Consider the following 9,088-nt stretch of genomic DNA (forward strand, 5'->3'; position numbering starts at 1 on the left):
TGTGAGAGAGGTGGTGTGCCAAGGGATGAGTTGAAATGTCTCCAAGCACTCCTATTTATAGGCTCAACAGAAGCTCGGGCACGGCCCCGTGCCCGCTGGGCACGGCCCCGTGTCCATCCTTGTCTTTCTCCTCATTAATTGTAATTCATAATTACAATAAATGCGCCTGCAGGAGTCTGACCACGCCCCCGTGTCCACTGGGCACGGCCCCGTGGTGGGCAATAGAAGCTTCTAAAGGTTTGTCTTTTCTGCTGCTTCTTGGGCACGGCCCCGTGCTCGCTGAGCACGGGGCGTGTTCAGTCTTCTGTGTCCTTGGTTTTGCTTGGGAAGATGCTGTTGAGGGGTCGGGCATTCCACTTTTGTTCCTTTTCTTGTATTTATGTTAGATTTTGCTGTCTTTTTGCTTATTTTGTTAATTTGAGCTCATTTAATCCTGAAAATACAAAAGGAAGACAAAAACATACTTTTTTCCAACATTAGTACTAAAAAGGGTTAGTTTTATGCCACATTTGATATAATTTATATGTTGCATTTTGCGCATATCAAAGTGCGTCAGCATATGTAGTTGATATCTCTTGATCTCCATCGATTGCGAATACTAGATGGTATGACAAAAGTGCCATATGAGGATTGGTGTATCTTAATATGTTCCATAGATTGCTTCCATGCCTGATCAGTATGGAGGTTTAATGCATGGAACCACAAAGATATTCCAATGGTCATACGGTATTAAAGTCAGCTAATGGTATTCAAAGAAGATATCTAGAATGGAATTATCCAAGTAAATGTCTCTGATTAAGGAATCCGTAGAGTCATAACATAAAATGTGTCACTTATCTGACACAGCAATGATAGATGAACTGGAGCCTGAGATTTGGAAAATCTCTGTAACCTCCTTGTGTCTTGATTATCTTCTCCAAAGATTACCCTGTTTACCTCCTGAGAGGCAAGTAGAGTTAAGATTAACATCCCGCTTAGGACTGTAGTGTTGTGAAAACTCCATCTGGCCATTAGTTAAGGCATTTTTTGTTTGGTATGTTGATTATGGAATAATTGAAACCCTGATTAAGTAAGTTTTAAGATAGAGGTTCATAAAGCCTAACTCAATAGGTATAGTTAATTAAGAAAGACGGTTCATCTTGCTTATGCATTCATTACCGCAACCCTATTTAGGCAACAATTAAGAATCGCCTTCAGCTGCCCAGGATCGTCGATTTGTTCGGCTAACTGTAAGGATTAGCTATTCCTTAAGATTGGTTTTAAGCAGTAGTTGGAGTAACCATCTCACCTTAAATAAGCTATTTTATAACTAATAGTTGCTATTTAAGTATCAAGGCTGCTCCTTTGGAGACCTTGTATAGATGGGATGTTAAACATCTATTGTTAGACAGAAGAATGGTAAGTCCAATTATCAGGATCTGAAAGTTACCTTGGAAACAACAAATAAGATCATACAAATCCATAATCGTCTGAAAGTTGCCAGTAATCGGCGGAAAAATTAAGGATTGATGAAAGTCGCAACCCTCTTAGGTCCTTAATAAGGAATAAAGTTCAACTGAAAGTAACACCCTTAGAAGGGTGTGCTGAAATTTTTATGCAAACGGCTAGTTAAGCTCTGGATATATAGGATCATTCGAGGAAGTCGAATTCATCAAAAGTCAATAGCTTATAAGCTAAAACCTATTTAAGGAGCTTGGTGGAGCTCGTAATGTGACCCACACTAGTGATCTAAGGATATGTTTCGCTGATAAGTCGAGACGCATTATCACATAATGATATGCAGATTAATGAAAATTATTGGTTTGATGAGAAACCAATATCAAATAAGGATCGGCAGGATTAGAAGCTTAGGAAGAAAACTTGAACCTATTATAAAGGTCATTTGGGATGCCCTTAGAGGCCCAAATAGTTTGTGGAAGTTAAATCCATTGTCCGACAGAAAGTACATCCATTATTTTATCAAATCTTGAGGTCGAGATTTCTTTTAAGGGGGTGAGGATGTAACACCTCGTAAAATCACGTCCAATGATGTATTGACACGTGTAATAAACCCTAATAAAATCAAACATTGAATTCGATGGACTAATTTTTTGAAAAATCAAAAACTTTGATTATGAAAGGACTGGAAGTGTTAACATACCTAAAATAAGTTTCTAAATAACCTCTTACGGTATTTATATTCGCAAATGAGCCACTTGTTGATCGAGTGTAGCCGTTTGCGTAATTAATTGAAAGTTTGCGCGTCAAAGGGTTAAAAGCGTCAACATGTTAATTCTTACCTCTGAGTGACCTTTTAACAAACCGAGAGCTTCATGATAATTGATTACACTCTCGGGAATGCCTAATATTGGCCATTAAGGGCTTTTATGCCTATAAGTGAAGTTACGCGCAACTTTGCAAGTTTAAGGGGTTAAAAGCGTCAATATGTTTAATTATACCTCTGAATGACCTTTCTACAAACCCGAAGCATCGTGATGTTTAATAATACTCTCAAGAATGCCTAAGATGGACTAGATAAGGCTTCGATGCTATCAAACGATGATATGTGCAAGTTTGCGCATTAGAGGGACTATTTGCGTCAAACTGCAAAAGTATACCGATTCGTATGATATCGGACCTTCTGGAATATGATCATAAGTTAAACAAGCCCTAAATATCCTTTACATAGCTTAGAAATAGGCTTAGAGGTGTTTGGTGCGAAAAAATAAACTTATTTGATCAACAGGGACTAAAAGCGTCAAAAAGTGCATAAGTTTGCATTTTCGCGCATATCTTACGTTCTGAATATATCCGGACATCCAAAAATTTATGTAATCATTAAAATATTTTATTTTAGTGATTGGCTTGATAAAATTCCATTCGTCGCGTAATTTGGTTCGTTTTTCGCGTCCGTCCATGTTTCGTCGTAATTAGCCGAACAACGTGACCGTACGACCAAACGAACCGACATCCAGCATTTTTTTGAGCATGTTTCATTTTACCTATGCTTGGGCATCATTTTAAGCCTTAAAAATGGTTTAACGGGCCTTAAATGTGTCAGAAGTGACATTTATCAAGTGCAGGGGCCAAAAGTGACAACAAATGAAATTTGATGAGCTGGGCTGGTGGATGCAGACTGTATCCAAGGACCCATACGGTCCGTATGGATGTGCCAGTTCCAGAAAACTGAAAACCAGCTTTGGTTTTGCTTCCTTGTCTCACATATTTGATCCTAGGTGTCACACCCCCAAAAATCCACCATGCGGAGTATCACCGCTTGGAGGCGTGACATGACCAGGATCGAGCCACCAATCATATTGAACAACGTAATTAAGTAAATAAAACCAACCACAATACAACTGGTGACCAAAAGCTAGTTAACCAAGTTCAAATTAAACAGCGGAAGCATTAAAGGTAAAACCCAAAACATAAGTTCATAGTTCATAAGTTTAAAGTCCAAAGCGTAAGTTTAATAAGGTCATAAGGATTTAAACATTAAGCACGGAACATAACAGTCCGTATCCCATAACGACCTCTCCTCGTGCAAGCTCCAATAGCATCTAACGACCTGTAAAACGAGTCAACAACAAAGTTGAGTGAGTTCACGGTTGGTTGTTTAGTTTTAAGTTGTTTTCGAAAACATGGTTTGTCTTTCGTTGGCTTATTTGCCATGGGGGTTACCCCAATGTTAAAAGTATGATTAACCAGTTCCTTCTTTATTACCCAAACCATATCCATAATCAGTGGGGGCTTCCCCATGCTGAGGTCACGTGGCTTTGAATTTCTGGCACCAAGCCCTTAAGGTACAGCTCGATACGCTTGATAGGAGGATCCACCATAGTGGGACACAAGATAGCTAGTTCGTTCGACCTCTTTGTGTATGCTTCGATTTCAGACCCCATCATCTTCAGATTGAAAAATTCCACCTCTAGCTTGTGGATGTCGTTACGACTACAGTACTCTTCCTTGATCAATTCTTTGAAGTCGTTCCATGGGGTGGCATTAGCAACCGCCAGCCCAAGCAGTTGAACCTGTGCTTTCCACCAGGTTAACGCAGCACCTTCAAGCGTTCCAGTAGCAAATTTCACCGTACGATCTTCAGGGCATTCACACATCTCAAAAACAGACTCAAGCTTCTCGAACCAGTAATGAAGGCCTACAGCTCCTTCTGTGCCGCTGCAAGTACTAGGTCGGCAATCCATGAATGTTTTGAATGTGCACACAGGAGGCTGAGCATGTTGACCTGTTGCGCGAGAATAAAAGACAAGGTTAAGCACGAGGGTTGGTTTGCGAAGGTAGGATCTAAACGTCCTAGGATAGGTTGATATGGCAGGTTATACCTCCTACAGGGACAGCTGCGAGTGCCTCAGCAACTCGTTCATTGATCAAAGCCGTCAACTGGGCTTGAGTTAGGTTGATACGTCCTCCGCGTCCGTTCATGATCTTCACAACGAAGCAACGTAAGTGAGAAAAGTGTCGCGAAAGTGCGTAAGTGTGGGACGACAGTAGAGAGTAAGCACACAAGGTTCAAATAGCAATTATCATGTTAATTAATGCACAGTGTGAACTATCTAACCGACAATATAACATAAATCATACCACCTATTGTGTCGCGTCTTGCACGTGGAGCGAAGCGTCGTTGTGGATCGTTGAGCACTGTACAGGTTATAGTCTGGTTTTATCAAAAACTTTCCCTCTTTTTAAAACCAAGTTCACTATAACCAATGGCTCTGATACCAATCTGTCACACCCCCAAAAATCCACCATGCGGAATATCACCGCTTGGAGGCGTGACATGACCAGGATCGAGCCACCAATCATATTGAACAACGTAATTAAGTAAATAAAACCAACCACAATACAATTGGTGACCAAAAGCTAGTTAACCAAGTTCAAATTAAACAGCGGAAGCATTAAAGTTAAAACCCAAAACATAAGTTCATAGTTCATAAGTTTAAAGTCCAAAGCGTAAGTTTAATAAGTTCATAAGGATTTAAACATTAAGCACGGAACATAATAGTCCGTATCCCACAACGACCTCTCCTCGTGCAAGCTCCAATAGCATCTAACGACCTGTAAGGCATGTAACAACAAGTCAACAACAAAGTTGAGTGAGTTCACGGTTGGTTGTTTAGTTTTAAGTTGTTTTTGAAAACATGGTTTGTCTTTCGTTGGCTTATTTGCCGTGGGGGTTACCCCAATGTTGAAAGTATGATTAACCAGTTCCTTCTTTATTACCCAAACCATATCCATAATCAGTGGGGGCTTCCCATGTGAACCACTAGACCGTTACCATATCGGCTACTAACGAAAATAAGTTGTGCCCTACATCAGTGTCTATCATCACTGACTGTTTGCCATAGTCCATTAGTACACGCCCGCCTGTCCGACTGGCACGGTGTGAGGTTTGTTAAACCTAATAGCGCTATTAACTAATGACCCGCTCGCCATTGGCCTCGGCGATTAAGTCGATATAAAATGAGGGACTTAATGATAGAGTTTTGGTCTAGTAAGTTTTAAGGTTGTTGTCCTACCCAAGGAGGACGAACGTACGTATTCTACCCAAGGAGAATACGCAGGATTAATATTGGCATCCTACCTATGGAGGATGGCCGTACATATCCTACCCAAGGAGGAAATGTAGGTTCTGTTTTAATTCTTTAACCCATTCCCAACCACCGGGAATCCCATGCCTTAGAAAGTGTGTGAACTCACCTCGGTTTGCTCGGTTAGATTAATTACTCAAATAATTCAGGAAATCAAGCACGTCCTAATAAGGTACAAATAACAATCAGTTTCTCATGCATAACACGAATCCTACGTACGGGTTATCTACTCATTACTTCTATCACGTACGACACAATTCTAATGTCAAGGTACTTTGTTAAGTTGTATTATTTTACCTTAAAATAATATAACTATCTCACAAAATAAACAAGTATCCACACACGTGTTCTAATATAAGATATATATTCTAAATATATATTTACCCATTTTTATTTAAAAAAACCAACCTCCGACACTTTGTATTTTGTTACCAAAAATTATGGCGAAGTTTATATTCGAAACACAAGTTATAAAATATATTTGTAACGCTTGTTTAGAAAAATATTTTCTAAGTGTTGGAATTTTTAGAAAATTTCGCCAGAGTTTCCTTTGTAAATGGAGGTGTCCATGCTCATAAGCATATTATTTTCTTTTCCAAAAATCATTCAACAATCAATAACAAGTTACTAAACAATATTACACTAGTCAAGTGCAAAACAATGCACTTTACATAATAACATGAACTTGGTTTTTAGTAAAAACGCGTAGTAACTTAGTGGGGTGTTTAGTGGGTTTAGTTACCCTCCAAAGTGTGTTTATTTTTGTTAAAATCTTACTCTCGGGGTTTTTAGATGTTCACAACTAGTGAACTTATTTTACAAAAATATCCATTTACAATATTTTCATGTTTCACTAGCATCCATATACTTGGTTTATTTCAAAGATGGTGTAAGTATATGTAAGAATCATACTTTTTCAAAAACCTCCGTTTAAACTTGGTTTTCTAAAATAACTCATACACAAGTCTTGAGTTTACAAGTTTACTAGTCCACTAGGTTTATTATTTTCTAAGAAAATCACTTTTATTCTCAAGTTCATGCTCTAACAAGAAGATGATTATTTTATGTACACATAATCATCTCTAACTTGTTAAGTCATGTTTTTAATCATAACTTAACAAGCTTCATATGATGATCAACATCATATTGCTAGTAATCACCAAATAAACATCAAGTAATCAACAACATGACCAAACAACTTCATTTCATCATGTTTTCATCTTATTTCATCATCATGTTACTTTATATTCAAGACTTTGATTATGATCCTTTAGGGTTCTTGAGTTTTCATCATAATGTGACTATTAACCACCATAAACATGGCATAAATAAGGATTCAAAAGACTTACTACTAGCTTTTAAGCTAGGGAATATCAAGAGTAGAAATGAGGTGGTTAATAGCAAATAGAGAAGGTCCTTGAGCTTTCGAGAACACCAAGCTTCGTTGTACACCTTGTAGCACCTTAGGATCACTAGAGATTGAATGATTTGGACTTGAAGATGGTGATGGTGGTGGTGGTGCTCTCGGCCCAGACCAAGAAGAGAGGGAGAGAAGAGAGTATGTTGAAGTGATGAGTGAAATGAAGGTTATGAATGTCTAGTGGTTTTATAGTTAAACTTCCAACATTTTCTTTATCCATTAGTCTAAATGTCTCACTAGTACATTACAAATCCATTAAACAACTAGGAAAAATCATGGGGGGGGGTCCCATGTTTCATAACCGGTTGGGGGGGGGGGGTTGGTTTAGTTGGGATGCAATGGTTAGTTAGTTTAGTTAGTTAGAAGGTTAAGTGATTAGTTAGTGGTTTAGGTGTGTTATGTAATATGTAGTGTGTTAGGGTGTTCGGGGACCATAACTAGCTTAGTAAAATAAAAACAATGCTTCTAGCATTATTTTGGTGTTCCGGGTAATGTCCGGTTGTTCGGTTTGATACTGTTCCGTTAAAGTGCTAAGTTATGTCGTAAAGTGTCTTTTATATATCTTTTTGTAACACTTTTAATTCCCAACACTTAGGGAAGCATACAGGACTATTTAGTAACTTTTTCTGCACAAGACTAGTATGTTAACAAGCACATGTAAGTATGACACAGTAATCAGAAGGCAGTTAAGTAGTTCAACACAGTCATCAAGCACTTTAATTAACATTAATTAATCATACGGATACATGTAATTTGGAGGGTTGTCACACTAGGGGCCTTTGATGGTTTGGAAAAATGGTATTACACCTGTTATGATCTTGTTTAACCTCCCTAACACTTGTTAAGATCCTATGTAATCCAAAAACCTATATAAAGGGCCTTGAACTTCATTTAATTTCACACCATTTCTTGAGTTTTGCTCTCTATCACTCAAATCTGAGGAGTCTGATCAAGGGAACCTCCTTTTGAGTTATCTTCTGTCCTAAGGACCACTTGTAAGTGTTCCTTTCATGCTTAGTTATTTTGTTTGGCTCTTAAAGCCGAAAAGTCAAGCGTTTGCGATGAACGCTTTGACTTTTAGCTAGACCTTGTATGGTCTAGCCATGGTTCGCAACGAACATGGCTACGTGATCGTAATTAGGTAAGTATTAAACCCTCAAAAGGGCACCTTCTAATTACCACGTATGCTTAGTTAATTGTCAGGTCAAAGTAACTAAAATAAAAGTCAAACGAGTCGTTTTTAAACAAAATTCATAACTAATGATGTAAAGGCTATAAAATCAATTTTTGTCACTTTAATAACTTGGTAAATATTAGTTGAACATGTCTAAGCATGTTCAACCCGACAATTCTAAGTTTAGTGTAGGTCCCTCTTCGGAGGATGACGAACCTAAACCTTGTTATACAAACCCACTAGCGAGTGCGGAATCCAAGCTAGCAAGCAAACCGGGATGAGACAAGTATAAACACAAACACACAAGGGTTCACCGATTAACACCACTGTATTAATACGAATGAAGGTTCCGGTTACAAGCACAATGTTTACAAATCTAACTTGCAAACTCTCTAGTGTGTGTGTGTGTGTTTTGACAGAATGCTCTCAAACTCTCTCTATGTGTGCATCTATCTAACAAGTCTCTCTAACACATACACTGCATGGGTATTTATATACCCAGCTCCACATGTCCTGTCCGAAGGATCCGATAGATGATCGAAGGATCATCTATCGATGACAAAGTGTTCGAAAGATCTACATATACTTCGAGGGATTGCATATCCTTCGAAGTCCAACATTATCCTTTGTAACATATCTTTCGAGGCCATCGAAGGATCTACATTATCCTTCGATGTGCTATCCTTCGACACAGAACATTCACAAACATTTCTAACTGTTGGCCAAGTCAAACCAGGAGGACGGTTGACTTGGTCAACTTACAGGACTGACAAGGACATCGTTTTACATATAGACCGAATACAGACAAAGTACAGACACAAGTGCATCAACATTTAGAATCGTTTCGGAACCGAAAGTCGCAAAAGTAGACTTTTGCTTTGACTTTCAGTTCTGACCCAAATTATCTTA

Source organism: Helianthus annuus, chromosome 5, assembly GCF_002127325.2.
Source record: "Helianthus annuus cultivar XRQ/B chromosome 5, HanXRQr2.0-SUNRISE, whole genome shotgun sequence".
In the NCBI taxonomy this organism is placed as follows: domain Eukaryota; kingdom Viridiplantae; phylum Streptophyta; class Magnoliopsida; order Asterales; family Asteraceae; genus Helianthus; species Helianthus annuus.